The following is a 19,935-nucleotide window of genomic DNA, read 5'->3' as shown; positions in this document are numbered from 1 at the left end:
GGAATGGAACAACGCTAATGCCCGAGGAGATGGATGGGATCCACAGTCCCAGTCCTCATGATAGAATGTCCTGTAGCCACTGTCACATTGTCATTCGGGGCACAGGATCCGGGAAGCCCCTCCTGAGACCCCTCCTGCCACCCTGTTCCTGGGAACATTGAGAATTGTTTGAGGAGGAGGTGGAGAGGATCCAGGATGACAGAGGGCCAAGGAGAAGGAAGTTCAGCACTGGGAGGACCTGAGCCACCTCCAGGGCCCAGGCTGTGGTGCCCTCGGACCTCACCCCAAATAAGGGCTCCTGATGGATGGACCCAACTTCTGTGGTTTCCCTCCCTCCCTCCCTTTCTCTCCCTCCCTTTCTCCCATCCTCCCTCCCTCTCACTGCCTCCCTCCTTCCCCCCTTCCTCCCTCATTCAGCAGAGGACCGGGGGTCCCTGCTGTGTACTGAGCACTGGGGCTTCATCAGTGAGCACCCCCCAACCCACATGGTCACGTCCACTGTGGGAGGTGACAGGGGTCAGTCCTCACGGCTAGGAGTGCTATGAGCACCAAGAATCTGCTCCTGAAAACAGAGGCCAATTGCACAAAGAATGGAGAGACCCATGCTTAGCACTTCCTCTAGAAAAATCGAGTCCTGAAAAGTGATGAAGAGTGAGTATATCCTAGACTTCCTGCAATGTGAGTTCTAATGGCAGGTACGCACTGATTCTTAGAACCAACAAAGTAAATTACCCAGTGTCGACTGGGGGGTTGTGACTAACTTTTCTGACCCAATGACAGCATTTCAGCTAACATCTCCAGGGCTTCCAAGTTGTCCCAAGGGTCTCTGCGATCCTCTGATCCTTCCATTGACCTCCTTGGGAAGCTCTGGCTTGTCGTGTTCCTTGTCTCCTGCCCCTTCTGGGACCCTTCTCTGGCCTCCCCGCCAGGGCCACCCCCACCAGGACTTCCTGTGCCCCGTGGCCTGGCGCCCGCATCCCATGGGGGTCCTGTGAGCCCAGTGCATTGTGCAAAGCCTGTGCGCTCCCTCTGGGGTCACTTGGCATCTCCCCTGTAGCTGCCTGCATCTTCCTGCACTGGGTCTTCTCCAAGCATTCTGTGAGGCCAACCTGTGTCCGTGTCACGGGCACGGAAGCGAGAGTCCAGAAGGTCCAGATGACCTGCTCCCAGTCCCAACGTCTGGAGCCTGGGCCAAGGATGGTCAGCGAGCAGAGGAGGACTTGAGCCTAGGAAGCCTGAGGGAGGACATGGCACAGTGAGCCTGCAGGAGGAGAGTGAACACCGTGGGGACCTGGTGCTCAGGCCTACTTGGAGACCACATCCCACCCTCACTGGCTCTGTCCCCAGGGCTGGAAGTCGTCCAGGTATCCACCCTCCCAGCCTGTAAGCTGCCAGGGGCTGCCAGGAGAGGAGGCACATGGTGCAGGAGAGAGCCCTCAGGCAGAGAGGAGGGGGCAGGTGCTCCCCCAGCAGCAGGTGCACTGGGTCGGGCTGAGGGGGCATCATTGGACAGCAGTGCCTGCAGCTGGGGTCTCCACACAGACCCTCTCCTTAGGCTCAGCACAAGCTTCTCTGGATGGCCTTTGTCCCCCAAATACAAAGTCTGGTCCAGGGCCCCCCCACCAAGTCCTGACTCCCAATCCTTTGTACTCAGCTCAAGTGACAAGAAATGGCCAATAGTTCAGGTGGTGTTGGGTGCACAGGGAAATTTGCTTTTCTGGCCCATGCTGTAACGTTGCTGGCATTTTAAAGATCTCCGGGCTCTGAATCAAAAACAGTAGGATGCCGGGGAGCCCAGCTGGCTTTCTGGAAACCTACCTCTGTGCCTTGCAGCCTTCCCATCCCACCAGCTCTGCTCAGAACCCCTCCAGGCCACAGACCCACAGTCTTGGGTCCCAGACAATGTGCCTTCAGAAAGTGATCCCGGTGGGGCTGTAGGACACACTGCAGATTCCAGCAAATCCCCCTCCCAGAAACTGAGGGTACCACTGGATGAGCTATCTGAAAACAGCAAGGTCAGGGTTCCAGGAAGACACCAGAGGCACAGGAGTCACTGAGGGGCATCTGAAGGTCAGGTACGGGCAGTCAGAGCTTCCAGGCCCTTCTTCCCTAAAGCTCCTGATTCCTCAGCCTTTCTTCCAGTGATTCTGTTCGGTTTCTATCTGCCCCAACTGTTTTCCATTGCCTAGGCAGCAGAGACTCTCATATGCCTTTAATGTTTTGGACAATGAATGTCCACTTCAGTACATAGCCACTTCACTACTGGGAGAGTTGGTAGAAAGCAAAAAGTCACAGAGGACTCCAAGGGTCTGGACTTGGTGTTTCCCTCTCCTGAGATGGGGACACCTGTGGGATGAGCAGGTGGCCAGCTGGTGGGGGGTGGGCAGGGACCTGACGTGGGCAGATGGGGTAGGTGAGGCCCGAGGTTCCCGGGGTATGTGCCGGGCATCTGGACTGAATAGGTCTTCAAAGCTGCAGATTGGCTGGGATCATCTTCAGGCGGAGGAGGAAGGTGAGGGGAGCAGAAGGGACTGAGGAGGCTTGGCTTAGACAGGAGAGGGCTGACACACTCCTTTGGGGGGAAAGTGGGTCAGGTCCAGGCTCACAGGGACAGACCTTGAGGCCATTGGGCTATGTGAAATAAGCCAGTCCCTAAAGGACCAATACGGGAGGACCCCACTTGTGAGGGACAGAGAGCACTCCGATTCATAGAGGTGGAAGGAGCTGCTGGGTGCCGGGGCTGGGGAGGGGAAATGGGGGGTTAGTGTCTCCTGGGTAGAGGTTCAGTTTGGGAGGATGACAAAGTTGTGGCAGTGGATGGAGGTGGCAGGTGCAAAAGAGTGAATGTACTTATTGCCACATGAATTGTACCCTGAAACGTGCTTAATGGTATCAGTTGTATGTCTATTACACAATAGGAGAGTAGTGAGTCAGGAGGACGGGTCCATCGAAAGTCCCAGGAGGGCCCAAGAGCAGGGATCCTGTATCTTAGTTCTCGCTCTCATGCTCTGCGCCTTGTTGGGTGTCTCAGCTCACAGTGGCATCACTAAATGCTTGCTAAGACACAGTGCAGGCAGATGGTCCAGAGAGAGTGCACAAACCATCTGTGGGCACTGAGGAATCCCAGCGGCACATGCATCCAGACTGAGTGAGTGCCCACATTTCACAAACACCAGCATAAATAGCCATTTAAAACGAAGGCAGACGCCACTCTGGAAAACACTAGGGAGGTTCCTCAAAAAGTTGAAAATAGAGCTACTATATGATCCCGCAATTGCACTACTGGGTATTTACCCCAAAGATACAAATGTAGTGATCCGAAGGAGCATGTGCACCCCAATGTTTATAGCAGCAATGTCCACAATAGCCAAACTATGGAAAGAGTCTAAATGTCCATCAACAGATGAATGGATAAGGAAGATGTGGTGTGTGTATATATATATACAGAGAATATTATGCACCTATCAAAAAAATGAAATCTTGCCATTTGCAACGATGTGGATGGAACTACAGTGTATTATGTTAAACAAAATAAGTCACTCAGAGAAAGACAATTATCCTATGATCTCAGTGATATGAGGAATTTGAAGAACAAGACAGAGGATCATAGGTGAAGGGAGGCAAAAATGAAACAAGAGGAAACCAGAGAGAGAGACAAACCATAAGAGACTCTTAATCTCAGGAAACAAACTGAGGGTTGCTGGAGTAGAGGGGGTTGGGAGGCGTGGGGTGACTGGGTGATGGACACTGGGGAGGGTATGTGCTATGGTGAGCACTGTGAATTGTATAAGACCGATGAATCAAAGACCTGTACCCCTGAAACAAATAATACATTATACGTTAATTTAAAATTTACTAAAATAATAAAAATAAAACAAAAGCAGGTGACCTCAAGCTGTATTACAAAGCTGTCATCATCAAGACAGTATGGTACTGGCACAAAACAGACACATAGATCAATGGAACAGAATAGAGACCCCAGAAATGGACCCTCAACTCTATGGTCAACTAATCTTCCACAAAGCAGGAAAGAATACCCAATGGAAAAACGACAGTCTCTTCAATAAATGGTGCTGGGAAAATTAGACAGCCACATGCAGAAGAATGAAACTGGACCATTCTCTTACACCATATACAAAGGTAAACTCAAATTGGATGAAAGACCTCAATGTGACACAGGAATCCATCAAAATCCTAGAAGAGAACACGGGCAGTAACCTCTTCGACCTCAGCCACAGCAACTTCTTGCTAGACACGTCTCCAAAGGCAAGGGTAACAAAAGCAAAAATGAACCTTTGGGACTTCATCAAGATAAAAATCTTCTGCACAGCAAAGGAAACAGTCAACAAAACTAAAAGGCAAGCCATGGAATGGGAGAAGATATTTGCAAATGACATTACAGATAAAGGGCTGGCATCCAAGATCTATAAAGAACTTCTCAAACTCAACACCCAAAAAACAAATAATCCACTCAAGAAATGGGCAGAACACATGAACAGACACTTCTCCAAAGACATACAAATGGCTAACAGACACATGAAAAAATGCTCCACATCACTAGCCATCAGGGAAAAAGAAAATAAAACCACATTGAGATATCACCTTACACCACTCAGAATGGTAAAAATCAACAAGGCAGGAAACAACAAATGCTGGTGAGGATGTGGAGAAAGGGGAACCCTCTTACCCTGTTGGTGGGAATGCAAGCTGGTACAGCCACTCTGAAAAACAGTATGGAGTTTCTTCAAGACGTTACAAATAGAACTACCCTACCACCAGCAATTGCACTACTGGGTATTTACCCCAAAGATACAGATGTAGTGAAAAGAAGGGGCACCTGCTCCTCAATGTTCATAGCAGCAATGTCCACAATAGCCAAACTGTGGAAGGAGCCGAGATGCCGTTCAACAGACGAATGGATAAAGAAGATGTGGTATATATGTACCATAGAATATTCCTCAGCTGTCAGAAAGGATGAATACCTACCATTTACATTGACATAGATGGAACGGGAGGGGATTATGCTAAGTGAAATAAATAAATCAGAGAAAGACAATTATCATATAGTTTCACTCCTATGTGGAATGTCAGGAATAGCACAGAGGACTACAGGGGAAGGGAGGGAAAACTGAACAGGAAGAAATCAGAGAGGGAGACAAACCATGAGAGACTCTGGACTCCGGTAAACAAACTGAGGGTTACAGAAGGGAGGAGGGTGGGGGGATGGGGTAACTGGGTGACGGGTTGTGATGAGAACTGGGTGTTATAGGCAACTAATGAATCACTGAACACTACATCAAAATCTACTGATGTACTATATGTTGGCTAATGACTTTAAATTTAAAAAAATAAATAAAATTAATAAATAAAAAATAAATCCACGGCAGGAAATGGAAATAACCCAGAGGGCGCCATGCTCCTGGAGGCTGAGCTAGCGGTCACGGCCAAGGCCTCTGGCGGTGAGGGCACCGGGGTTCTGAGAGGTGGCTCGGTGCAACCCTGACCCTGAAGCCCCATGGCCATGGCAAGGTGCAAGGACTGGGAGGGAAGACCCAGCCAGGACCCGTTCTGGCTCCATGGCTGCTACAGGGCTGTCTCAGCCCCACCAGGCGGTGTCTGTTTAGAACCAGAGAGAAAACCTTTTCCCTCAATTGTTCTTTTTAAAAATGGTTGCTCAGCATTGACACAGAAAAACATCTGACATAAAACTGGAGCCGTTCACAGCTACAAATGACCCAGAAGTGAAGAAAATGTAGTGAACGCAAAGAGAGGGCGCTGTATCCCCAGGCAGGCCTCCTGTGAGCAGGTGCGGCTGGGGCACTGGACGTGCCTGTGCAGACAGTACTGGACTCCACAGTGACCCTCGAGGGGACAGAAGTAGGAACCTGCTCTGATGGCTCCGCTGAAGTCAGCACCCCCTGCTGGAGACGGGGACAGCCCTTCATGAGTTCCGGGTGTCCTGGTGATTCTTGGGCACGGCCCAAATCTCAGCTTCTTCATGACCCGGGGCCAGCCCAGCAGCTGCACACAGGTCCTCCAGGGCCAGCCCAATAGCTGTGGGTCCCGCAGGTCCTCCAGGGACAGCACCTTGGTGGGCTTGTGGTCCAGCAGGTACCTGTTCAGGTGGCTCTTATCGTACCACATGGCCTCGATCCCATTGGCCCAGTTGACCACCATCACCTGGTGACAGGTTGAGGTCAGTCGGTGAACCTCTGCCACAACCCCCCAAAAAAGGCCCCCATGTAGTAGAAGTCACCCTGGTCCTTGGGGATGTGGGACTGGGACTGGGACCAGCGCTCATAGCTTAAGTCCTCATGGGCCACCCAGTAGAAACTGGGGTGCAGGGTGCCAAGGAGGGGGGACAGGATCTCCACGCCCACGTGGTCACAGAACTTCATGTCCACATCCCCGCACACCATATCATCCACCTCATGGAGGAAGGGCTCCTCACAGAAGCGGCTCATCATCGCCATGTGCTGCATGGACACATCCTGCCAGTGTGGGGCACCGCGGACCTCAAGAACCACCACCCTTCAGTGCTCCTGGAGGGGCACACGGGACACAGCAACCAGCTGGTCGGTGAAGACACAGTAGATGACCCTGTGTCCACCATGCAGTGATTCTGCAGGAAGAGCTCCAGGAAGACCCCGTATCCACAGGGGCAGGGGACAGGGCAGGAAGAGGGTCACTGCCAGAGGCTGGCAGCAGGACCCCAGAGCTGGGGGTCATGGACGTGTGCACCTTCTTCATGGGGACAGGCCCTGGGCTGCTTTAAGCAACAGCCACCTCCTGACCTGTCCTGAGTGAATCTGCCGGCAGGGCCTCCCTACCTTCTGCTCCCAGAGATGGGGGCCATCAGTGCCCCATCTTACAAAGGGGAGCCTGAGGCTTAGGAGGCTGGAAACCCATGCAGCCCCACTCTCAGCATGCTGGAGCCAGGAACACCCCCCTGTCCTGAGCTCCCAGGCAAACCCTGCAGGTGCCCTCCCCTAGCTGCCCCCATGCAGGTTCTGTCCCACCTGCCATGAGTTGAGCACCTTTGGGCACAGCACCTGTTTCTATGCCCTACAGACTGGGTAGAATCAGCAGGGCTGGCCACCTGCTCCACTTTACCTTGAGTGGGCTGTCGCTGGTCCCCAACAGAGCTGTCTCCACCCCCTATAGGGTCCTCCCTTGAAGGCTACTGGGCCTCTGGCTGACAAGGTCCATCAGTAAACCACTGGTATTCCTAGGAGGGGTCACCTTCGAACTCCCCAGATCAGGAATCAGGTTCAGCCCGTGGGCAGGGAAGGGGAAAGATGACCCCTGGAAAAAGGGGGCTTGCTTAGGCCCCAGCCTTGAATCCAAGGGTGTGAGCTTCTGGGTCCAGGTATACATCTCCCTGGCCCCAAAACATTGGAAGTCTTGTCCAACTGCCTCACATGGCTGGTCCCCCTTTGAGGGGACTACCTGCCCCTCACTGTGGGGACAGCAGCTCCCCCATTGTCAGCAAGTGTGGTGAGCCCCTCTGAGACTGATTTTTTTTAAGATTTTATTTATTTGACAGAGAAAGAGACAGCTAGAGAGGGAACACAAGGAGGGGTAGGGGGAGAGGGAGAAGCAGGCTCCCCGCTGAGCAGGGAGCCTGACATGGGACTTAATCCCAGGCCCCTGTGATCACGACCTGAGCCGAAGGCAGACGCTTAAGGACTGAGCCACTCAGGCGCCCTGAGACTGGCTTTTTTACACAGGCACTAAGACTACTTCCCTGTGCCTACCCCATACCTCGCAGGTTAGTAAATCGCTCACACAGGGAAGGTGGATACTACATTTAAATATGGGACGAGCACATACACCCAGCAGACATGAGTCAGGTCACCAGGGGGCAAGTAGAGGCCCAGCCAATGGGGAAACAAGCCAGACATGATGCAAGGGGAGAGAAGAGTGCTCCTGGCAGAGGGCACAGAGAATGTAAAGGATTGGAGTCAGGCCCAAGGAACATGTGGGACAACCACACAGCTTGGTGGCCCACAGAGGGGGGCTGCAGTGGGAGAGGTGAGGCTGGAGAGTACAGACAGGTGGGGAGCGGATCGCAGAGAGCCTCAAAGGTTATGTTCTGAAATGATCAATCTGGTTACCGGAGGAGAATGGTCTCTATACAGCAGAGGACAGGGAGACCCTAACCCTAACCCTAACCCTAACACTAACCCTAAACCTAACTCTAACCCCTAACCCCTAACCCCTAACCCCTAAACCTAACCCGTACACTAACCCGTACCCTAACCCTAACCCTAACCCTAACCCGTACACTAACCCGTACCCTAACCCTAACCCTAACCACTAACCCCTAACCCCTAAACCTAACACTAACCCGTACCCTAACCCGTACCCTAACCCTAACCCTCGCCCTACCCTAAGCCGTACCCTAACCCTAACCCTCGCCCTACCCTAACCCGTACCCTAACCCGTACCCTAACCTGTACCCTAACCCGTACCTGTACCCTAAACCTAACCCGTACCCGAACCCGTACCCTAACCCGTACCCTAACCCGTACCCGTACCGTAACCCTAACCCTAACCCATACCCTAAACCGTAACCTAACCCTAACCCTAACCCGTACCCTAATCCTAACCCGTACCCTAACCAAGCCGTACCCTAACCCGTACCCTAACCCGTACCCATACTCGTACCCTAACCCTAACCCGTACCCTAATCCTGACCCTAACCCGTACCCTAACCCTAACCCGTACCCTAACCCGTACCCTAACCCTAACCCGTTCCCTGACCCGTACCCTAACCCATACCCGAACCCGTACCCTAACCCTAACCCTAAACCATACCCTAACCCGTACCCTAACCCTAACCCTAACTCGTACCCTAATCCTAACCCGTACCCTAACCAAGCCATACCCTAACCCGTACTCTAACCCGTACCCGTACCCTAACCCTAACCTGTACCCTAACCCTGACCCTAACCAGTACCCTAACCCTAACCCGTACCCTAACCCGTACCCTAACCCTAACCCATACCCTAACCCTAACCCATACCCGTACCCTAACCCTAACCCTAACCCGTTCCCTAACCCGTACCCTAACCCGTACCCTAACCTGTATCCGTACCCTAACCCATACCCTAACCCTGTATATCCTCCCCAGGGACAGCAAACAAAGTCAACACATATCTGCACACTTTGAAATGTGAACAGAAACCTGCAAACTCAGGTTCTCACAGGAGCTAAATGTTAATGACCAGGTGACAAAAAGGTGACACAGATAGCAAGTAACCAAAAGAAGATGTCATGTGTCTGTGAGCTGGCCACCTTCTCTACCTGTCGGAAGGAAGCCATGCCTGACAGGAGGGAGCCACACCTGGACCTGGTCTCTCTGGGCTGCCCTTGAGCAGAGCAGAGGATGTGCTGACCTGGGTGTGGGTGTCGGGGGAAGAGATGGGCAGCTGGCCACAGATGTTACCTGCCAAGTACCTGTAGGACCAGCTCCCGATCCTCAGCTAAGGTTAAACAATAAATACGTTTCGTTACATATTTACTGTGACAGGAAAGGTGCTCAGTACTTTGAGTGACTATATTCTCTCCCTTTTTTGTTTTAAATACACTTTATAGAGGTATGATTGACATACAAAAAGCTGTACATAATTAATGTATCCAGCTTGACCCTGACCCTAACCCTAATATCAAGTTAACATATACTCTGATTTAGAATATAGCTCATAAATTATTTCATGATTATTAGGAGCTAGGGGATCCAAGGACCAACCTTCTTCTATCTTATTCTCCCTTGAATTTGACAGGTTGGAACACATTCGGCCACATGCTATCTGGAGAGTGGCCACACGGGGGCAACAGGGAGTAAACATTAGGGCAAACCCGGCCACAAAGCCAATTCTTCCCTCATCCTGTAAAACCTTGCTCATTCAATGTTTACAGATCATTCTATAGAGTATTAAAAGTGTGACTTTCTGGAATTTTTTAAAAACCAAACTAATTCTTTGAAACTGTTAAAAATATAATGTTTTTAAAAATCTCAGCGTTGGTGAGCAGATGAAGACCCAGGGGCCTGGGGAAAAGCTGTTATTATTGAATATGTTCAGATCTAATTAGGAAACAAGTAGGATTTATACTCCACTTATTTTCACAAAGAATTTGTGTCAACTAACAGTACTGAACCGACACAAAATAGTGCACTTCAGAGTAAAATAAAAGGAGATTCAACAGCCTCAAGAGGCAAAGAAAGAGCCACACCCAGGAGCAAAGAAGACATACCAAGGATGCTAGCCTCAGGCTGATTTGCAGCCTGTAGATCCTCTGGAGCTAGAATGCCCCCAATGCCCCTGGGGGTCGTGGGTCAAGCAGAGCTCAAACCCTGATGCTGCACTGTTGTAACTGGTGACGGGTCTCCTTGGTCACTTCCTCCATGAGCCACCCCCCACCCCCTGACTACTCCAGCCCGCCTCTGGGAACTCCCATTCCTCTTTCTGACCCCGTTGTTTACTTTTCCCTTCACTTACATAGTATATAGTATGTTTACCTACATCCTATTCTGTCATTTAAATGTTTTTGTCATGTTCTCACTGCACTGTACTTTGCTTCAGCCACCCTGATGTATAATCACTTGTTGCACTGCATGACTTAACTGGGGACTAGGAATACCCTCACGGTGTCATGGGGCTAGTGTCCTGGGCAAGGTCCTCACTAAGCCGGCTCATCCTGCAGCTGTTGCACTGAAGGCCTTATCCAGGACTGGAGCCCAGTCTGAAGCCAGCTCTGTGTCCTCACAGCGGGGACACCGGCTGCACCCAGGCCTTGGGAAGGCTGTGGGGGGGCTGTGAGGGAGTCACTGTATGGATGGAGCATGGGGGGAGGGGGAGCATTGAGCAGCCGGGGGAGGGGGCCCTTGGGGGCGGGGCTCTTGTGTGAGGAGGAAGTTGGGTAAGGGGACCCCAGGCACTGGTGACCTCACTTCCCTGACCACAGAGTCCAACAGAATTTGGAACCCAGGTAACCAGGCACCCACATTCCAGAGACAGCCCCCTGCCCAGCTCATTTCGTTGGAGATCATCCAACCATGAACATGTGGGCTTGTTGCCTCCCTAAGTCTGGATGCTGCAGGCTGAAGAAAGCCCGCCCTGCAAACGCTGGCCCCCGCTGGGGATGTCCGATCAGGGCTCCCCACCGCCGCTGGCCGTTTGGCCGGAAGGCCCGAAAGGTGACACCAGGAGGCCCAGTGCCGGCCACCCAGCCCCACAGGGTCTAATCCACCTGTGCAGCCCCAGGTCCCCTCCCCTCCGTGTGTGTATGTGTGTGTGTGTGTGTGTGTGTGTGAAGAGGGGTCATGTGGGGTGGGCCAACGCAATTCAAGAGCAGGCTGATGGGGGGTCAGATAACCCGTGGGCAGGTCATGTCCAAGGTCAAGGCTGCCTGGGTGGGACGGGGTGTGGGGGCCTGTGAGCTTCTGCCCAGGGTTTCTCTCGATCGCCCTGCAGGGATGGGTCATTGTCCTGCGTTCAGGGCTGTGCACCCACAGGTGTGTGTCTGATCTGGGAGCAGCAGGGTGACGGGGCAGGGGACAGGGAGGTTGGCCGGGTAGGACTGGGATGCCTCCGGCCGGCTACCCGTCCCTGTCTTTGCAGACCTCCGATGAGATCGGCACGAGGCTGGCGGACACCCACTCCATGTCCGGGATCTGGAGCGTGACCCCACAGGACTCCCCTGGAGCAGGTGCTGGGGATTGCGGGGAGAGGCCTCTGACACCACCCAGACCACTGTCCCTGGTGGTCATTGACTGCATTGTGCTCCAGGAGCCGGAACCCACGGAGCCCGAGCCTGAGCCTGAGAAGCCCGGGGCTGGGTCCCCTTGGGTGTGTGCGGAAGGGTGGGGGCTGGCCGCACAGGGAGGAGCCCCCAGAGCCTGGTGTGGGGCCTGGAGCAACGACTGGGCTCAGAGCGCCCAGCGGGTGGACTGCGGTCGGGGAGATGCCCCGGGGAGGGCTCCTTCCTAGCTGCGGCTTCTCTGGGAGGCCCTGGGCTGGGTTCTGTCTCCGCAAAGGCCCACGGAGAGCGGGCTCGGGGTGAGCTTTTCTCCTCTCACAGCTGCTCCACCACCTGAGGAGCTAGAGCCGGTTCCAACTCCATCGGCAGCTCTGGACGGAGGGGTGGTGGCTGCGACTTCAGCAGGAGACCAGGAGCCAGCAGGTGACCCAGCACCCGCCCACGGAGAGCCTGACGGGGGCCAGGAAGGGCCTGCTGGACAACCTGCCTCCGGAGAGCCTGCCCCAGTGCCTGCCCCTGTGCCTGCCAGAGCCGCCGCCCCTGCGCCTGCCCCGAACTGTGGCCCTGCTCCTGCCCCCGACCCAGCTCCTGCCCTGGATCCTGACCCATCCCTACCCCTGCCAGTGCCCCGGTTCTTGCCCCTGACCCAGATACTGCCCCGCTTCCTGTCCGTGCCAATGCGGCAGACCCTGTCCCTCCCCTTGCACCTGCCCCCTCCCCTCCCCCGGCTTGTGCTCCTGTTCCGGCCCCTGCCCCAACTCCTGCCCCTTCCCCTGCCCCTGCCCCTGCCCCTGCTAGAGCCAATGACCCTTCTCCTGACCCACCTCCTGCCCCTGCACCTGCCCCTTCCCCAGCACCTGCCTGTGCACCTGTTCTTGCCTCAGACCCAGCTCCTGACCCTGCACCAGCCCCTTCCCTTACCTGTGCACCTCTTCTTGCCCCTGATCCGGATCCTGACCCTGACCCAGCTCCTGCCCTGGATCCTGCACCTTCCTTTGCCCCTGCCTGTGCTCCTATTCTTGCCCCTGACCCGGGTTCCTCCCCTGCCCCTGCCTGTGGTCCTCTTCCTGTTCCTGACCCACCTCCTGCCCCTGCACCTGCCCCTTCCCCTACCTGTGTTCCTGTTCTTGTCCCTGACCCAGCTCCTGCCCCTGCACCTGCCCCTTCCCCTACCTGTGTTCCTGTTCTTGTCCCTGACCCAGCTCCTGCCCTGGATCCTGTCCCTTCCCTTGACCCTGCCTGCGCTCCTATTCTTGTCCCTGACCCGGGTTCTGCCCCTGCCCCTGCCTGTGGTCCTGTTCCTGTCCCTGACCCACCTCCTGCCCCTGCACCTCCCCCTTCCCCTACCTGTGTTCCTGTTCTTGCCCCGGACCCAGCTCCTGCCGTGGATCCTGCCCCTTCTCCTGCCCCTGCCTGTATTCCTGTTCTTGCCCTTGACTCGGCTCCTGCCCCTGCACCTGTCCCTTCCTCTGCCTGTGTCCCTGTTCCTGCCCCTGCCAGATCCGATGCCCCTTCCCCTGCCTGCATCTCAGTTCCTGCCCCTGCCCCTGCCAGAGCTGATGCCCCTTCCCCTGCCAGTGTCCCTGTTCCTGCACCTGCCCCTGCCAGAGCTCATGCCCCTTCCCCTGCCTGTGTCCCTGTTCCTGCCCCTGCCAGAGCCAATGCCCCTTCCCGTGCCGGTGTCCCTGTTCCTGCCCCTGCCCCTGCCAGAGCTGATGCCCCTTCCCCTGCCTGCGTCCTTGGTCCTGCCCCTGCCCCTGCCAGAGCCGATGCCCCTTCCCCTGCCAGTGTTCCTGTTCCTGCCCCTGCCAGATCCGATGCCCCTTCCCCTTCCTGCGTCCCAGTTCCTGCCCCTGCCCCAGCCAGAGCCGATGCCCCTTCCCCTGCCTGCGTCCTTGTTCCTGCCCCTGCCCCTGCCAGAGCCGATGGCCCTTCCCCTGCCAGTTTCCCTGTTCCTGCCCCTGCCCCTGCCAGAGCTGATGCCCCTTCCCCTGCCTGTGTCCCTGTTCCTGCCCCTGCCAGAGCCAATGCCCCTTCCCCTGCCGGTGTCCCTGTTCCTGCCCCTGCCCCTGCCAGAGCCGATGCCCCTTCCCCTGCTTTCCAGGGCCGCTGCCCGTTCCCCTGCACCTGCCTGTGCTCCTCTACTTGCCCCTGACCCAGCTCTTACTGTAGATCCTGCCCCTGGCCCTGCTCTTGTGTCTGGCCCTGCTCTTGCATCTGGCCCTGCCCCTCCTCCTGCTCCTGCAGGGCTCCCAGAACCACATCCAGAGCCCACATCCTCACGGGGAGAGCTCCTTGTACCATTCCCCTTAGCTCCATCACCCGACCCCGATGCCCCGACAGATTGTTTCCTCCCCTCCCCCTATGTTCTTTCTCTCTGGTTCATATTAACTGTTCTATTCTCTTTCCATGTCCTATATGCTGTTTATTATTTATTTTAAATAAAATGAATTGTTTTCAGTTGAACAAGTCCTGAGCATCAAGTCCATTCCCAACGCTGGGCCACCACACCACAGAACATGGCTGTGGAATATCTGCTTCCCCAACGGAGTCCCCGAACCAGAAGGCCTCCCTGGAAACCCCTAAGCTGCTTTCTCTCTCTGTTCCTTTTCCTGTTCTGGAGGTTTCCTGTACGTGGAATCACACAGAATGGGCCTTTGTGTCTGCCCCCCTAATTTCAAAGGGGACTCCTTCTTTTCTGTGTTGACTTGACATAGAATTTCCCTTATTGGATGTTGAAATCCCCGATGGATTACAGATGAAATGTAACCATAGAGCCCCCTTTGGTAAATATGGACACAATCTCGGGGCAGAGACCCCTGTTCCTGCTGGGACACCTCCACCTGACCCCAGACAGGAAAGGGCTGGTTCCTCCTGTGACCCACAGAGAAACCAGGGAAATGCAGAAAGCTGGAAGACACACCCCAAAGGGCCAAAGCATTGCTCACAACCCAAGGCCACAGAAAGGTTTCCCATGCCTCTGGTCCAAACCATGCTCCAAGTCACTGGGTTCCACAGGGACAGAGATGAAATGCATGCAAGTCCAAGGGGAGGGGGAGAGGCATGGGGAGAGTCGGAGATGCAGGAGCTCCCGGGGAAGGACTCTGGCAAAGGAAACCCTATAGAGGCAGCACTGGTCACCCTCAGACTGGCAGGTGTCTGGTCTGGGGACCAGCAACCCTGGCGAGAACGTCAGGAAACGGAGGTCCCCGGGAGAGAAGGGTGACGGGCACCCCTGTCTGGGAGAACAGTGAGCAGCACCCATCCCAGGCCACAGGTGCACCCATCACCTAGCGTGGGCAGCTCACTCCCACCGTGTCGAAGGGAACACCATGGCCATCAACCTCTATTTGCAACAGAATCCATAAAGTGGAGTTTCTGGGTCAACACGTATACAGTGTTGAAGGTACAAGCCTCAACTTCCAATATCCCAGGTCTGCTTGTCCACCTTGAGCCTTTTTTGGGAAGCAGGGGTGGGGATCCCTGGGGCTGTGACCTGTGGGAGGGGTGGGGAGGGGGAGCTCTGAGTGGAGTGACCAAGGTACCCGGGGTGACCTGCCCAGCAGGGACCCTCCCGCCCCCAGCCCCTCTCCTGACCTCGTGCACGATGGCGAGGGTGTGACGGTGAAGGTGCTGGCCCTTGGCTGGCGAGCTCCCTAGCTGCTGCTGGAGCTGCTCAAGCTCCAAACCGGGCTCTGATCCCAGAGCTGCGCGAGAGCCGAAGCTGCAGCTGCCCCAGTCTCGGGAGCTGCGGCACGCATCGCTGGAGGACCTGGCTCGAGCTCTGGGGCAGGTGCTGGAGCTGAATCCCCCTCCAGAGATGATCCAGACCCGGCTCCGCACTTGGATAGGGCTCTTGAACCCACGAAAGGCTTTCCTCCCCTGCCCACTTCATGGATGACAAAACTCGGGACGGTGACTGGACCGGCTACATAGAGGTAATGGCTACGGGGGGATTCAGAGCAAGGATCCTGCATCCCCTTCACCACGCGCCCCACGCGGGTCGGTCCTGAGCTGCCAGACGGGGACAAGGGCCTGACCCGCTGCTCCCGGCAGCTGCCCCCAGCTGAGCAGAGACACTTGCCGGGGACCTGAAGTCCTCGTTTGACCTCTGCTCCGGCCAGCCCCACGCGAGCAGGGACCGTGCTTCCTCACCGCTGGGTCGCCAATCCCCAGAACAGTGCCTGGGATGTGGTAGCACTTCACAGTTTAGTGAGTCGGTGGGATTCCCCCAGCAGCCCCGGGATGCGGGGGATGTTGTTACACATGAGAGGTCTGGGCCACAGACTCTTGTGTCCTCGCTTTCTTCCACGCGGGCATCACCCACACCTGTGTCTGTTCCCTGGAACGCAGAGGGGACGCCCAGACACCCTCCCTGCCCTCGGAGCTCCCAGCCTAACCGGTGGGTCAGCATCTCACCCACGGTCAGCAAGTGGGTGATAAAGAGCTAGAGCACCTCGAGCACGAGACCTTGCACGAGCCGTGGGGCAGCTAAGATCTCGAACCATCTGACGCACCAGAACGTGCCCCGGCGCTGACTCGAGCCAGCCGTGGAAGCAGCTCGAGAGCCTGAGCCAGGGCCCCGCACACTAGAGCCCCTCCAGCTCCGACCCGCGGTCCCCCTCCAGAGGCAAAAGCAGCTCCGGGGTGAATTCCGGAGCAGAGCCACCTCCACACCAGTTCTCCCACCTGATCCGGCACCACTGGCAGAGTGAGAGGCAGCCCGAGAACGAGAGCCAGGTCTCGAGTCAGCTCAGTGCTGCTGGGGGAGGCCGGTTTCCTCTGAGAAGGCACAGGGACGGGCTGTGGGGATCAGCACAGGGTGATCCCCCAGGCAGGGTGGTGATCTTCTCTCCTCCTGCTGCTTCGGCACCATCTCGAGACGGAGAACTGGCCTCTGCCCCGGGGCCGGTCGCCAATGCAGAGTCGACGCGGCTGCAGAAGCAGCTACAGACCCAAAGCCCGCTGCAGAGCTCGAGGCATTTCCATGTCCTGCTGCGGGGCCTTCGCCAGGAGCTCGGGAGCTGGAGCCACGTGCGCCCCAGTGGGAGGAAGCCCCTGGACCTACGGCTCCATCGCCGACTGCAGAGCTAGAGCCAAGGCAAGACTCCGAGCTGGACCGGCTCCACAGTCAGCTCCGGCGGCACCTCCGACCTGGAGCCAGCGCTGGCTCCCCCTGCAGATCTAGGGTGAGTGGGAGCAAGACCCAATCCAGCACCAGCTACAGCCAGCTCCGGCCCCACCTCCCGGAGCAGCTGATGAGCTCCAACCAGGTCCATTTCCAGCTCCAGAGTCGGCCTGTCCTCACCAGCGAACGCATTCCTTTTCTTCTCTTTTGGCTTTGGTTTCTTTTCCTGTCTCCAGGTATATTTGTAGCTTAAGATAAAATAAACTTTATCTTTTTAAACATTTCAAAGTGTGCAAACCACTGTTATCAACTCCATTTCCCGTGCTGGCACCATCACCCTATCTAGTCCCAGAACATTGAATGCCCTGGAGAGAAACCCCGCACCCTCTGAGCAGGCAGTCACGCCATTCCAAATCCCCCTGCTCCCAGGCAACCACTGATCTGTACCTGTCATTTACCTGGGACGAATTTTTCATACACGTGGGATCATACCGTATGTGGTATTTGGGGTCTAGTTTCTTCCACTGAGTAGGATGTTTTCGAAGTTCACCCACGTGATAGCGTGTATCACTACTTCATTCCTGGCGTGGCTGAACGAATCCCATTGTATGAACAGACCAGTTGTGTTTGTCCATTCAAGTGTGGGTGCACCTGTGGGTTGTTTTCATCTTTCGGTTATTGTCCAGAGTGCTGCTACGAAGACTTACGTGCAGGCTGTTGTTAGAGGGCCTGTATTCCATTCTTCTGTTTAGAGAATGAGTGGAGTTCGGCCAAATGAGAACAGTATGCTCAACGTGTGGACGACGTGCCACACCCTTTGCCACAGTGGCTCCGCCATATTACATCTCCCCCAGCAATGGAGGAGGGTTCTGTTTCCCCACATCCTCTCCGACACTTGTTATTTCTGCTTATTCACTAGAGCCCCTCTTCCTGGGTGGGGGAAGGCGTGTGACTGTGGTGTTGGCTTGCATTTCCTACGATCTCATGAAGAAAATCGCCCCATGTGCTCACTGGGTCGTCTGACTATCTTCTTTGGAGAAATGTCTATTATTTTCAGTGGGGTTGTTTAGGTTCTTAAGTTGGAGGAGTTTTGTACACATTCTCGATGCAAGACTCGTATGAGATTTGCAAATATTTCCTACCATTCTTTGGGTTTCTTTACATCCTCTTGAGATTACCCTTTCCTTCACAAAAGTTTTTAGCGACGTTGAAGTCCAGTGTCTCTGTTTTCTCTGTTGTTGCTTGGGCTTCGGGTGCCATACAAGAGACACCATATTGCCAAATCCAAGGGAAGGAAGATCTGCCCCTAGGTGCTCTTAGTTTCCTTCTGAGGGTTAAGAATTTTCGCTCTTAAAGTTCATTCTTGGATCCATGTAGAGTTCATTTTTTATAGGGTGGAAGGGAATGCTCTGACTTCACTCCTTCGTAGGTGGATATCCGGTTTCTCAACACCGTTTGTTGGAGACACTGTTTTTGCCTCATTGACTGATCTTGGTCTCCGTGTTCGAAAACAACTGACTGTACATGTATGTATTCCTTGATTCTCAGCACTATCCCATTGATCCATATGTGTTGGTCTTCTCTGCTCATACCTTTCGGGAAATACTATAATCTCGTACAGAGTTTTTCAAATTCTTAGGATTATTTGCATAGAAGATCATGTCATATATAAATAAACTTTTTCTTCTTCCTTTCCATTTGTGAGCTTTTAGTAACTAATCTTGGATAATTTCTCTGACCAAACTTCCATGACATTATGGAAATGAAGTGGTGGACATGGGCATCCTTGACTTTTTAGGGATTTTAAGGAGAAAACCCTCAGTCTTTCACCACAGAGAATGATATACATGTGAGTTATTTTTCATAAATATCCTTTATCATAATTTTTAAAGAATTATTTATTTATTTATTTATTTATTTGAGAGCATGCAAGCCCAAGAGTGGGGAGGGGCAGAGGGAGAGAATCTCCAAGCAGACTCCCGATTGAGTGCAGAACCCTCCCTGGAGCTCAATCTGAAGACTCTTGAGATTATGACCTGAGCCCAAACCAAGTGTCAGACACTCAACCCACTGAGCCACCCAGGCACCTCTCCTTTATCACAATTTAACCTTCTATTTCTATTTTATTGAGAACACTTGTTATGAAAAGGTTTGGATTTTGTCAAAGCTTATCCTACAACAATTGACATGATCATGTTTCTTCTGGATGTGGTCTAGGACACTGATTAGCTACGTTGAACAGCCTTTGCATTCCCGGTGTAAATCACACTTGGTCATGATGTAGAGTCCTGTCAATGTGCTGCTAGATTCTGTCTGCTAGAATTCTGTTGAGGATTTTTGCCTCGCTCTTCATAATGGATTTTGGCCTGCAACTGTCTTTTCTTGTAAGGTCTTTGTCAGTCTTTGGAATCGGGACAATGCTGGCATTCTAGGGTGACGTGGGAAGTGTTCCCTCCTCTTGTACTTTTTTCAGACTTTCAGAAGGATTGGTATTCTGTCTTCTTTAAACGTGTGGGACAAATCACCAGGGAAAGCATCAGGTTCTGGACTTTTCATTCTTGGGAAGTTCTCGTGACTGCTTCAGTCTATTTACTTATTAGAGGTCTGCTCAGGGTTTCCATTTCTTCTGGAGTCACTTTGGTAGTTTGTGTGCTTCTCAGAATGATCTGCTTCATCTCAGGGAGCCAATTGGTTGGTATAAAGTGGTTCCATTTTTGTCTCTTTGTCCATTTTGGTAAATCTGCAAAAGAAAGAACTGTTGTTTTCACTGATTTTTCTCACGTGCTCTTCTCTTCCATGTATCTCTGCCCTAATCTTCCTAGTTTCCTTTGCTCTACTAACTTTGATCTTCTCCTTCGACTGAACCAGAGGAACATTCTAACGGTTCCAGATGCCAGGCAGCCAGAGGGCCTTTGTCTAGGTCTGGGTTGTTGGGTAGAGAAGCAATACAGACTGGAGTGGATCAGGCTACCTGGGCAATTTCTACCTCACCTGGCATTCCAGGTCACCCCCAGACCGTCATTTCAGGCTGAAGCTCTCCT

The 19,935-nt window shown here is 54.0% G+C and overlaps 1 pseudogene; it reads right to left on the bottom strand.

The window, feature by feature from the left end:
- Positions 1-5,941: 5,941 nt before the first annotated feature.
- LOC135363086 (histo-blood group ABO system transferase-like) lies at positions 5,942-6,750 on the bottom strand (annotated as a pseudogene).
- Positions 6,751-19,935: the final 13,185 nt, after the last annotated feature.

This window comes from Mirounga angustirostris, unplaced genomic scaffold (assembly GCF_029215605.1).
Source record: "Mirounga angustirostris isolate CCGP_5_RB_7025 unplaced genomic scaffold, mMirAng1.0.hap1 SCAF_18, whole genome shotgun sequence".
Classification (NCBI taxonomy): domain Eukaryota; kingdom Metazoa; phylum Chordata; class Mammalia; order Carnivora; family Phocidae; genus Mirounga; species Mirounga angustirostris.
This window is presented reverse-complemented; position numbering and strand designations above follow the sequence as displayed.